Genomic DNA, 13875 nt, shown 5'->3' on the forward strand with positions numbered 1-13875 from the left:
CAGCTTTCTGTACTTCTTGAATTTTTGTGTCATGCAAGGGAATAAATTTTTAAAGCATGTTATCAAAGTTATCTAGGTAGTGGGAGTATTAGACATTAGTATGTTCGTTATAGTTTTATGCATGAAGAAACACTAGCAAATGTTATTTTTGCAAGGTGCAATTATGAGAATATAGTCCTAACAAAAACAACAAGGGGGTTAAATTTCAAAATGTAATTGGTTCTTTAAAATACCTTATAAATTGTAAATTATAAGCTCTTCTAGTCTAATAGAAATGACACTCATGCAAGAGCTCTTTCAATTTGATATATGAAATAGGCTGCCTCTGGGATCCAGTTGAGTTTGAGTATAGAAAGTTGTTTCAAAGTGTGATAAACTAGAATTAGGGCTTTTAAGGCTAAGAGAGAGAAATTTCAAAAAAATGTGTAATGATTTCAGGAGAAAATACATAAAATAAATGTGCATAAACTATAGACAGAATTTATTTCCAAGTGTTTTTCTTTGATTGTACAGTTTTTTCAGAAACTTTTGTGAAGTTTAAAGATTTATGCAAAGATATCATGCTTTGCCACATTTGTAAAGAAATACCTCCAAAAGAGACGTTTAAAGATGCTGAATTACAAACGTATACTGGATGTCTTCCTCTCATGAGGCAGTTGATTAAGTCATTCTACATTTCCTGCCCTCTACCTGATCATTTTGATTCAATGGTTAAAATTAGTTGAGCACAGCCCTGAGCGTTCAAGAAATACACAGGGACATTTTGTTCTCCCATAACCTCAGGCTGCACTGCAGATAACACAAAGCATACACACTCCACTCAGACTTGTTGATTAACTGATTGATTATAAAGCAGGCTTGAAGTTCATTCTGGTGTATATCACTTCCATAAAATTAATGATCATCTCAAAAGTGGTTCTAGTCTGCATTCAACAGGGCCTAGGCAGTAATTCTCACTCAATTTGAGGTTTTTCTCTGATTAAAAATAGACTTTTCTGTCTTCCTTGAAGTTGAATTTCAAAGACCAGTGACTGTGGTTGGTCTGTAAGAAGGAAGTCAGTCAGTCAGATTTGCGTTTGTGACTTAGGAAGGACTTTCGTGCCTGATGGCGAGGGAAAAGGAGGATGTGGGAGTGTGTTGGACAGGGACAATGGGCTTGCATGAGGCCAAGGGTTCTGTAAGTTTTCCAAGAGTTCTGGGATATTTAAAAGCATTTTCTCCTTAGCAAATGATGCCTCAGAGGGTGCCAAGTCTCACCATATTTATTCAGACTACTTGATGTGAGTCACTAGGGGAGACAACTTCCAGGAAGAATATTTTAACAATTTTTTTGTAGGAGTTGACTTTTGCCACAAATGCATTTCAATTAAATATACCCAAATATTTGCTGAGGAAATACCCGGTCAGGTCATAGCTGAGAGTCTATGCATTTCACACCAACTCCATCACTGGTCATATTACTGAAGTTCTCTCCATTACATCAGAATGGCAACTCATTCACTTTTATGAATTTTCTGAAAAAGATGTTCCTCTCTCTGGGTTCTTATGAGTCTCTGGAAACTTGCTCCTGAATTTTATCCCTCTCTTCAATGCTAGCTTAGTTTTAACACCAGTTCAGATATATTTGAAGTAGGTTTCGGGCTTTAACCCTCCATTGCCTCTTTTGGTCGTGATAAACTTAATATTTCTGTTTGTACCAACTCTTGCCCCAGTCCTATTTCCATCTGCAACAAGATGTTGTGGATCTACATCCAAAGTGAGAATTTGTTTGGCCCGATTGTGCTTGTTAAAAGCCCTGAAAGTTGGTGTGTTTATTATCTTTTGACTTTGGAGACTCCAGGCTCAAGTACCTCCCATGACCTTTCGTTCCTGTGTATCCTTGTATGTAAACAGCTTTGCAGCAGCAAAGCTCCAGCTCTCTGTGACCTTGGCAGCAGGGCAGTGAGCAATGGTTTCCAGAGGAAAGTCTCTCTGAATACATCTTGCTCCACATCTCCTGGTCCCAGTAGGGTTGTTGTCAGTGCTAGACATGTCATTTCTCCTCCACATGATCTTATTTTTAGACGAGCATCTTCAAAAGAGCAAGCTGGAGGATAATTTCCATTCATCTTTCCATCGTCTTTCATTTCTTGTTTTCACTAAGTATAAAGACTCTCATTTTCTCATTTCTTTGGGGGTACGTCTCTATGTTTAGCCTCCTTTCAAAAGAAAGATATTTTCGCCTTATTCAAATGGCTTTTGGCTTAGATCTTTCTATCTTCCCAAATCCCAACATCCTCATCCTGAATCCTTAGGAAAGGTGCACAAGCTGGTTTCTGCCTTCAAATAGCACTTTCTGAAGAGAAACATTCCCCTGATTTCCACCCATTGCCTGCCTGCCCTCCAGCTCCCAGCCCGACAGCTGCAGGGCAGACTATGTCTGAGCAGAGACCCAGCAGGGACTCCAGAAGGGGAAAGAGCTTGTGCTTGGGGTCAGGGCAAGACCCAGGGGACACCTACCTTTCTGAACACCATGGCCCCTTCAGTAGGATGCCTTTGCAATCTGAATGTGGCTTCCTGGGAACTGTTTAAAACCTTTGCCTTGGGCCATTCTGGCCCTTTGCCCAGAAACAAATGCAGATTAAGGGAAGAAGTCCAGAATGAAGCAAATAATGCTTCAGTATTGTCCCGTTTAAGCATTTGTTTTCCCAGTATAGGATTGTTCACTAATGATGTCTAACCAAGGACAGATGAGGACTGTACATGGTCTCACAGGACTACAAGGTCCTCCCCAGTAAATGTTCATGGGACTTAGAATCTTAGGAAGAAAAAGTATGAAATATATAAGTGGCAAAGTTAACAGAGTTTACAGGAAGGGATCAACACTGGCCAACAGGATTGGAGGAGGCATTTTATACATAAGGATGGGATAGCCGAAGGGTGGTGAGAGTTTGTGAATAGATGAGGGCAACCTAGGTTTCATGAGCCAAGGTGTAAATTGGTGGGCAAGCCCTTGGGGATAGAAAGAGCAAAGCCTGGCCTGAATGGAGGGTTTGTGTGAGGGAACGTTGGAAAATCATGTCTAACCCCAGAGTTGTCAGATTCCCAACATATTGACAGTGGTTTCTATTATCTGTCTCCTTTTAATTCTCTTGCATTTAATATTGAGATGGGATGATTTTTGTCTGACTGCATTTCCCAAACCTCCCCTGCTTCCAACCACATAAATCAAAGCAAGATTAGATTTTGGATTTACTTTTCTGTATGTTCTGCTACTAGAATCCTCTAGATTTTTCACACATCGGAGTTAAACCCAGGGATTGTCCACAGCCATGCCACAGATCCTCAGGGGGCATGAAAGACTCTTCTAGAGCCTGAGCCTACCCAAAGCCAAGTCCAGTAGCAGACACCATGTAAATGACAAATGAATATCTAGAATAATCAGGTTATGTTTGCCTTGCTATTATTATCATATATCATGTTCCCAAATTCTACAGCTGGATCATTTATTCTTTATGATCAATCACTACACTAAACCAATGTGTTGATAATCATTTTTTTCAGGTGTCTTTACTGTTCAGATTGCTGAAACATGTAACCAGCAATAATATGAGGCATCATTTACTTTCTTAATCTCTGGGCTTATTTAGCTACTCACAAATATCAGGCTCTTTTGAAAAATATTGGTAGCCTCTAGCAGTTAGAAGGAGGTGAAGGTCTAGGTCCTTTCCCTCCCCCTACCTCACCAGGACTTGTTTTTAAATGAAAGCAAGTCTCAGACCAAATTCTGCCTCATACACACAAACATTTATTGGGAGGTAAGTACAAAAATAGTCATACAAACTCTTTCTCTCGTTCTCTTGTCTTTTTAGGTACTTTGGAAAGTATCTTGCAGGAAATATTTACTTTGTTGTGGTCACAACAAAATTTTAACATCAGAGTAGGTGACAGAGATGACATAGGCTGCTCTCCATTAGGTGGGGACCATAAGACAGAATTCTACCAACAGAGAGAGATGCTGTCACTCCAAAGGTGGCCAGCTGCTGGGTTTGCCAGATAAGGGAGGCAGTGCCAGTGGAAGTCTCTTCAGCCAACTACAAGCCTTAGCATCACACATTTCTCCAATGAAAATTTCCTTCTAACAACCCCTGTGATAACAAATAAACCCTCTAGGGCAGATGGAGAAGGACTATTTAAAACCTTTGCCTTGGGCCATTCTGGAGCCTAAATGTAAGATTAGGGTTTGTGAGTGAAATACTTAAACTCACCCAGTTTTCCCTCTGCTTTCATGTAAAAAAAAAAAAAAAAGAACACAGAAGACTTTGGTGACCAAATGTGGGGGGTTTCCCCAGACACCAAGCAGCGGACACCAGCTGGGTGTTTAATTCAATTCAATTCTGGCTGGGCACAGTGGCTCAAGCCTGTAATCCCAACACTTTAGGGGAGGATTGCTTGGGTCCAGGAGTGTGAGACCAGCCTAGCCAACATGGAGAAACTCCCTCTCTACTAAAAAATGCAAAACTTAGCTAGGTGTGATGGCACGCACCTGTAATCCCTGCTACTTGGGAGGCTGAGGCAGGAGAATCGCTTGAACCTGGAAGGCAGAGGTTGCAGTGAACTGAGATCAAGCCACTGTACTCCAGCTTGGACAACAGTGAAATTCTGTCTTTAAAAAAAAAAAAAAAAAATTCAGAGGCTATCTACCTGTAGATGGCCTCAGATCCCACAGGTTAAGGGCTCAGTACCCTAAACTGATCCCCCCTTCAGAGACCAGTCACAAGTTGGGGCCCCTGGAACATCTGCCCAACTGACTTCATATTGGGGTTCCCACCATCCCCTCTTTGGGTTTGATTAATTTACTAGAGTGGCCACAGAACTCAGGGAAACTTAGGTTTACTGGTTTATTATAAAGGGTATTACAAAGGATATAGATGAAAAGATGCTTGGGGGAGCTACGGGGGAAGGGGCATGGAGCTTCCATGCCTTCCCTGGGTGCACCACCCTCTAGGAAGCTCCATGTGTTCAGCTAACCAGAAGCTCTCCAAACCCTGTCCTTTTGGGTTTTTATGGAGGCTTCATTCTGTAGGCAGGATTGATTACATCACTGGCCATTGGTGGTCAACAACCTGCCCACCCTTTCTGGTTCCTGGAGGTGGGAGTAGGGGGCTGAGAGTCCCAACCCTCTAATGCTACCTTGGTCTTTCCTATGACCAGTCCCTGTCAAGAAGCTACATAGAGGCTGTCGGCCACCAGTCAACTCATAAGCATACAAAAAGATACTATCACTTTGGAGATTTGAAGGATTTTAGGAGTTGTATGTCAGAAAATGGAGTCAAAGACCAAATATATATTTAAAGAAATCACAGGGTTCTTAATATGTTAACCAACAAATGCTGACTAATCACCCTGAGGCACAGATGAAAGCAGGGTAGCTATCATCCGGTTTGCCTATATTTTAGGTCCTTCTTCCTTAAATCTTCAAAAGCTGTGCTAAGCCGCCTTGAGTAAAAACCTAGTCCGGGTTACACAGTGTGCTGCTGCACTCCTGCTGCTTCCCTGTTGGTCCCCTGGCACCTTCCAGTCCCTCTATCATCATAGTGAGAGCATCACTATTGGATTTCTCCTGAAAAGAAATGTAAGAGCCACACGATAGAATCCAGATTCAAATGACTGATGTCCCAGAGACCCAGAGGCAGTTGCTTGGATCCACACAGAGTAGACGCTGTGAAGCAACATCTCAGGAATGAAAAATGTGTTCCCTGAGCTGCCAGGAGTTCTGCTGGGGCAGGCTTCACTCGTCAGGCCTCTCCAGAATTGCCCAGGCTGAAGACAGCAACTTCACCTGAGATTACATCCCCAGGTTGTGAATTCCTGGAGCAGTCACATTGGAAGACTCACCAATACTGGGCCCCCTTGCCACAGCACTTCTGAAGGCTGAGCTCAGCGCCAGAACCCCACCTTCTTCTCTGCTCAATCCTGCTTCTGCCCCGTTGCTTACGGGTATTGATCCTGAGAGTACTCCCCAAAAACCCTCTCATGCACTCATCTCCATCTATGGGTCTGCTTCACGCCTTCTTTTGGAACCATTTACTCTAAAAGTATAGGCTTACAGGGATGCCCACTCATCTTTGCAGCATGTGTAGTATAACCATCCTGGAAAAGTTGCTGGGAGCATCCTGATCTGGAGGGACCCAAGGTATGGCACCAAGCAGGTGTGGATCCTCTGGACTCCAGTCCATTAGCACTGCGTCTTCTGGGGATGCCTGCATTCTGCTTCAGGACCCTGCTGTTCTAGGGTTTTGATTGCGTCCTCAATTGTTCAAAGGATGATCTTTAAGAACCATGTCTTATATTTACTTTTCGTTTGTATTGAAGTTGTATATGCACCGAGTTGAAAGAATCAAATGATTCTGCAAAGCTGATGTGACAGAGACTGCTGGTTGAGTACTGGCATCAAGCCTCACCTTCTTTAATATCAGGGCTCCAGTATCTTAGCTGAGCACATGGCTCACAGCTAGACCCTATGCTTCCCAGCTTCCCATGCAGCTGTGGTCCATGTGCCCACATCCTGACCAATGGATGCGTGGCCCTTCTGGGGCATGTTCCTATCAGTTATGCACATGTGCTCTCCTGACCCAGTCCTCTTTCCCTCTGGCTGGGAAGACAAAAACTAGAATGGCTGCCTTAGTCCCACAGGTGGAAGCTACATTTTAAGAATCATAAAGATGACCTTCCAACCCAGATTGCTTCTCTCGAGATCATATCAAACAAGAGAAACTTATACCTATCTCATTTAAGTTTCTGTATTTTGGTGTCTTTTTGCTAAAGCAGCTTAGCCCTTTAATTTCATCCATATTGCATGTTTAAACAAACAATTGTATGTTTAAACAACATACAAACAGTCTTCCCCATCCTCTTTTCTTTTTCCCAGAAGCACCACCATATGTTTAAATATTACGTTTCTATTAGATATTTCATGTTTAGGCATTATCTATTGAGTTTCCAATTTGGAAGATGAATATTTCACCCTCTCCTTCTCTCCCACCTTCACCTCAGCCTCCCTTCTCCCATATACACTCAGCACCCACTCCTCCATCTTCCAAATATACTTATGTTGTAATTTTGGATAGATCAATAGATATTTAATATTTATACAATTATGACACTGCAAGTGGTATATAAAACAGTGTATGGGCCAGGTACGGTTGCTAACGCCTGTAATCCCAGCACTATGGGAGGCTGAGGCAGGCAGATCACAAGGTCAGGAGATCGAGACTATCCTGGCCAACACAGTGAAATCCCGTCTCTACTAAAATTACAAAAAAAACTAGCTAGGCATGGTGGCAGGCACCTGTAATCCCAGCTGCTTGGGAGGCTGAGGCAGGAGAATGGCCTGAACCTGGGAGGCGGAGCTTACAGTGAGCCGAGATCGTGCCACTGCACTCTAGCCTGGGCGACAGCGAGAGTCTGTCTCAAAAAAACACAAAAAACAAAACATAAAACAAAAAACAGTGTGTGATGGATGCTTTTACTTTCTTGAATAACATTTTGTTTTCCCTTTGAACTTTTATTCTTTACATTTGCTTAGCATCCCATTTGCTTGCTATTAATTCAACCCTAAACAGTGTCCCTTTTATGTGATCTCCTCTCAATATATTCAAACACACTAGGGATATCATTAGTTTCATCTGCTTGAAGAAATCTTCCTAGGGCTTCCTTTTTTTTTCTTTTCTTTTTTCTTTTTGAGACAGAATTTCACTCTTGTTGCCCAGGCTGGAGTGCAACGGCATGATCTCGGCTCCCCACAACCTCTGCCTCCCGAGTTTGAGTGATTCTCCTGCCTCAGCCTCCTGAGTAACTGGGATTACAGGCATGCGCCATCATGCCCGGCTAATTTTGTAGTTTTAGTAGAGATGGGATTTCTCCATGTTGGTCAGGCTGGTCTCAAACTCCTGACCTGAGGTGATCCATCTGCCTTGGCCTCCCAAAGTGCTGAGATTACAGGCGAGAGCCACCATGCCCAGCCCCTAGGGGTTTCTGAGTATGGTTCCCTCTGGATTGGCTGCTCACTAAGCCTGACGTGTGTGTGTCCCATCTGCCATCTTATAACTGGATATCAGTCTTGGTTCTGTGTCTTCTGGTTGCCATGCAAGTCTTGCTGCCTTCAACTGCTGCAAAGGCTGCTGTGGCTACATGTCATAGCATGTTTCCTTAGTCTCAGTGGAGAGGACTCTGCACGGAAGTATCCTCTTGGTGAAGGGCTTCTCCTGAGAGCATTAGCAACCTTCTGCACAATGAAGGGATTGGAAGTCTCCAAGCTGGATGAATTTCTTCATGCTGGGATTTCAAACTTCAAACTCTTCCTGGTAGGCAGAAAAATGGACTCCAGTTAACAGCCTTTTCAAAAACATGAATTCAAGATATTACTGTTTAATTGCTTCAATTCAATATTCTCTTCACTACATCATTGCACATGGACGCTAGTCAATCTTCAATTTGACAGAATCCTCAAATATCTTGGGTATGGCACTGATGCACAATCTTTTGATCCTTGTCCAAGTACAGGTTTAGGTATAACTTATCAAGAATGCCTGGAATCTAAACAGCCTAGTTTAGAGCTTAAACAGAGTCACCTTCCTCTATACCCTTTGCTGCCAGCATAGTCAGAGCATGCCCCAGCTGCCAGTGGGCTCTGAGAAGACCACTTTCTTTGGTGTATTATATTACAGGCTAAACAACACCCCTAAACAACAACAGAAATTCTCTGAGGTTTCCCAATGCCTTCAAGTGGCTCTGGGAAGGCACTGGAAGGTTCTGGATGAAATTACAGGCTAAGCTGCTTTAGCAAAAAGACACACAAAATACAGAAGACTAAACTACGCAGGGAGTCTGGGAGAAAAGTTAAAGAGGAAACTGGTCAACAATTGTCAGCCTTATCTTCGCTTCAATTATCTTCCCTGAATTCCAGTATTTCGATTGCTTGAACAATCAGTGTGGTCTGATGAGAGCTTATCAGTTGAGAGTAGCAGGAGAAAGAAGTGAAGATAATTATTTCCCACTTGGAGCTGAATAAAGTGGAGCTAAACCACTAAATGCAACTCCCTAAACACACACACACATACACACACACACACACACACTCACACATACACACACAGAGCAATATACAAACTCAAAGCTTGATCATTTCAGTCGGGCTACTGATACTTCAAAATTGCATGGGAGGAAATTGTTATGAGTTGAATTCCAGTTGAATTTCTAAATGGAAATGCCTTTGACATTTGTGCTTTTATACCAGCAGTCATTACTTCACGTTTCTGAACATCTTCTACAGAGCCTATGCCAGGCGCTGCTGGCTGCATACACAGGTGATTAACAACAGATCAAGGTGGGATACATTAAATAGGCAACGGGATGGGAGAGGAGGAGATGGGACTTTATCAGCATTTCAAAGATGCAATGCAATGCCACGGAGGGGCAAGGAGTCCGTGCAAGGGGAGCGGCATGAACTTGGGGAGCAGGGGAAGAGGTGGGCCTGGCATGAATCTGGCACACTCAGAGAGCAATGAGTTTGTGCAGCAAAGCGGATTAAGGTATAGGAGTAATAAGGGCCCCTGTGAGGGGGTAAATGGACTCTAAATTTCGGTTGATGTAAGTTGGTCAATGCCATCTTGAAGGCATTGGGAAACCTCGGAGGGTTTCTATTGTTGTTTAGGGGTGTGGTTTGGTTGGGGAGGGAAGGAAATGTGATATATACAAGACGCTGCTTTGGGATGAGTCATTTGACCATGGTGTAGGATGGATCAGGATGGAGAGAGAGCAGGAGCGTTGGGATTACAGCCGACGCAGGGTGAGGAGCTGGGGGTCTGCGCTGAGGCTACCCCTGACCTACAGGCTGTATGAGCCACGTGTTTCCCATCTTGTCTCCGTTCATCTTCATCATGCCCTGGGAAGTCGGTATCCTGCTCCATCTTACAGGTCAGGAAACTACTAGCAGGCAAGGTCCAAGGCCACGCAACTGGTAAATGCACAAGTGGGACTGGAACCCATATTTTGGTCTTGACTTGGAAGTCCATGTTCTTTCTACTATGACACATCAGCCTCTTGTTTTAAAGAAAATGGTGAATAATAGCGGGGACAGAGGACGTGGGAGGGACGCTGTTTGGAACTGAGTTAACTATCCTTGCAGACTCAGCGCCCTTACATTGTACCTCGATCGCATGAGTAAGTCCATATCCTGTTACCTCCCACCTGGGACTCAGGGAGTAAAACCCATTCCATGCTGTAAGAATCTCCCCGAGTGCTAAGTCTGGTGATCGCGGTGAGAGGGAAAGTGAGTAGCCAAACACGTTTCAGGTTTGTGGGAAATTGCAAAGGACAAGACAGAAATAATAAAGACGCAATTGAATTACACTGAGCCGTGGCCCCCGGGATAACAGCTGTTTTCCAGGTCTACAGTGGTTCTCATTAGGAAATTAAAAGCTCGAAGCTCCCCGTCCGCGGCCCTCGCGCCGCTGGGCCACGTGGTGACAGGAAGCCCTGTGTTTGCACAGGTGGGGGAGCCAGGAGGCCTTTGCGAAGTGGGTGGCTGGAAGCTCGGCCTGGAGCGCAGGTGCGGAGTCCAAAGCGGACCCCGGCAGGCAGCGGCCCGAGTGTCCGGCGCTGTCAGCTCCCCTCTGGAGGGTGGCGTGGAGGGCAGCCCTCCTCCGGCGCTGGGTCAGCTCAGGGCCAGATTCGGGGAATGGTCGGGGGCTCTGTCTCCACCGAGGGATGCAGAAGGGTTTGGTCCCGTGCGAGGCCAGTTCCTCCTTCCGAGCAAGTCCCAAAAAGTGACCCCCAGCATGATACCTCTGTACACAGCTAAAAGCAACCCAAACTCAACAACATTCCTTTTGAGAACACAGGGAGGAATGTCAACTATTTCAGGAAGGACAAGTGTTTAAAAGCAAAGGGAAAAAGCCTCACCAGACCCAGGAAAGGGACCTCCTCCAGTTGAGGGTCTGGGGAGGTAGAGGCCAGGCTGGGGGCCCCTTGGGTGGAGGCACAGCGTTGTCAGGGTTCTGGTTTCCGGGTTGCCAGGTGAGTCCGTGGGAGTTGATATAATTATTTAAAAAAAAAAAAACAAATCTCCATAGAAACCGTAGAGGGGCGTGCATGGACCAACGGGGAGAGTATGTCAAGAACCAAAGATTATTATTAATCCATTTCTGTTCATCCAGGTGCAAAAAGAGAGACTGGAGGGAGATGTATGCCAGGACCCCCAGCCGGCCCTCTTAGTTTGCTGGAGGGCCTGGGTGCAGCCCACTGTCCTGGCCTTCACCGTCTGCTGATCTCTTGTCTGTGGAGCCACTGATGCCCGCGTGTAAAGGGCACAGACCTGGACAGAAATTGCTCATTGAAATGAGTAATGCTAGAAACATTCACTTGAACATGGAGAATGGTAATAAATATTTAACTCAATCGGACATGTAGATGTCAATGATCATTTCGTCTATTAAAGGACATTTAATATCAAATAGAAAGTCAGAAAACTTAAATTTGGGAGCCTGACCTACAACAAAACAGCTTTGTAATCTCAAGAAATTAATTTTCTCCCCCGGAGGCAGAATCATCCAGGTATGCCTTTTATGGTTTCTTTTCCCTCCTTTCCTTCCCTTTTCCTCCACTTCCCTCCCGTCTACTGTCTTTTTCCCCTTTTCTTTCCTCTCGGCTCCTTTCCATTTTGTTTTGTTTTACTTTCTTTCTTTGCTAACCGGACACATCATTTCCACTCCGAAAGAACATAAAATGTTTAGAGTTTAGGCTACATGACCTCAGAGACACCGCGGGCACTCACATTCCTGTCCTGCGTGGGTCAGAGCAGGGCCCTGGGACCTGTAGTCATGACACCAGGCAGCGGCCGCCCTCTGCAGCTGAGCCTGTCCCACTCAGAGCCATCTGGGGGCTTCTTCGGATATCTCCCATGCCTTATCTTGTTTCTCTGTTTTTCCTTTTTTCTTTCTTTCTTTCTTTTTTCTTTTTCTTTTCTTCGAAGAGAGAAACAGGCATGAGCCTCCATGCATGGCTTCTCTCTTCGATGTTTAAAAAAAAAATCTCAACTTTTCCATACCTTGTGTTTAAAACACAGAACTAGAGCCATAGAAAACCAGGGAAAGAGAAAGAGGGAAAAAAAAAAAAAAAAAAAAGGCAAAGAGACTAAGATAAATGTGACTTTATGGTAGTCTGAGAAAAGCCAATTGACCACAATTAAAATAAAACAATGTATCTTTCAATGTGTCCTGTGAACTTCTCTCCAAATTCATAGGATTAAAACGTGCTCCTGGTGAGATGTCACCATTCATGGTGTGGCTGGGAGGGAAAACTGAGCTCAACAAAAACATATTGCGGAACATCTGTGTGCTTGTGTTAGGCCCCGGAAAAAAGAAATGAACAAATCAGACAATGTCCCTGCCCTCAACAACCCTACATGGGGAAACAAGAACCAGCTTCGTATTAGGAACTATAGAACATCAAGCCAGGCTGAGAAAGGTGGAACGTCACAGAGGAGGTGGCCGCGGGGGCTGAGGGGCATTGACACCATGACAGAGTGCTCAGAAAGTTTTCTCTTCTGGGGAGACGTTGGGTTTTTTGTTCGTTTGTTTTTGTTTTATGTTTTTTTTTTTTTTTTTTGAGACAGGGTCTTGCTCTGTCTCCCAGGCTGGAGAGCTGTGACCCAGTCATGGCTCACTGTAGCCTCGACCTCCTGGGCTCAAGCGATTCTCCCATTTCAGCCTCCCGTGTAGCTGGGATGACAGAACTGTGCTACCACACTCCACTACTTAAATATATATATATATATTTTTAGAGGTGGGGTCTCGTTATGTTGCCCAGGCTGGTCTTGAACTCCTGGGCTCAAGGGATCCTCCCGCCTTGGCCTCCCAAAGTTCTGGGATTACAGGCATGATCTGTGGCTCCCAGCTGCTGGGCAAACAGTTGACCTGAGCCCTGAGTGAACGGGAGAAGCAGCCAGGTACACATCTCTCAAATGAGCTTCCTTGGCAGAGGGAACGGGCCGCCGCTGCCTGACCCCTGAAGCAGCTGAGATGTGCCTGGCCTGACTGAACATCAGCGGAGGCCTATGTGGCTGGAGCCGCTATATGATTTGCAAGGCCCAGTGCAAAATGAAAATGCAGGGTCTCGTGTTCAAAAATTATTTAAACCTTCAAAAAGGCAACAGTAGAACACTGAACCGATTGTGGGGATCGTGGGGCCTCCAGGCTGGGCCCTGGGTGACCGTATGCGTCACCTGACCAGCTCCAAGCTGGGGCCTGGGTGACTGTACGTGTCACCTGGCCAGCTCCAGGCTGGGGCCCTGGGTGGCCGTACGTGTCAGCTGGCCAGCTCCAAGCTGGGGCCTGGGTGACCGTACGTGTCACCTGGCCAGCTCCAGGCTGGGGCCCTGGGTGGCCGTACGTGTCACCTGGCCAGCTCTAGAGGCAGCAAGGCAGGTGATGAGGTCTGTCTGAGGACTTAAGGCTGATCCGATGGCTTGGTAAGCCATTATGGGGACCTTCGATTTTCCTCCAAGTGCAACAGGAAGCCATTGTCAGGTTCTGAGTGGGGAGGGGGTGGCCCAATATGCTTCTAGCAGGATCTCTGACTCCTGTGTGGAGGGGAGCCTGGGGAGATTAGGGTCACAGCAGGGACACCAGTGAGGGGTTCCGGCAGGGGCCTGGAGAATGGCAACAACTACAAGAGAGAAAGAAGGACATGCCAGGTGCAGTGACTCACGCCTGTAATGCCAGCACTTTGGGAGGCCGAGGCAGGCGGATCACCTGAGGTCAAGAGGTCGAGATCACCCTGGCCAACGTGGCAAAACCCCATCTCTACTAAAAATTAGCCAAGTGTGGTATCTCG

At 45.3% G+C, this 13875-nt stretch overlaps 1 long non-coding RNA gene across 1 annotated transcript in view; it reads right to left on the reverse strand.

Annotated features, from left to right (window-relative positions):
• Positions 1-454: 454 nt before the first annotated feature.
• Positions 455-13875, reverse strand: part of LOC139358064 (uncharacterized) — a 74505-nt gene continuing 61084 nt past the window's right edge. Inside the window, exon 3 of the long non-coding RNA XR_011612272.1 lies at positions 455-8342. This is a non-coding gene — a long non-coding RNA (uncharacterized lncRNA). The remainder of the gene's footprint in view (positions 8343-13875) is intronic.

Source organism: Macaca nemestrina, chromosome 14 (assembly GCF_043159975.1).
Source record: "Macaca nemestrina isolate mMacNem1 chromosome 14, mMacNem.hap1, whole genome shotgun sequence".
Taxonomy (NCBI): Eukaryota; Metazoa; Chordata; class Mammalia; order Primates; family Cercopithecidae; genus Macaca; species Macaca nemestrina.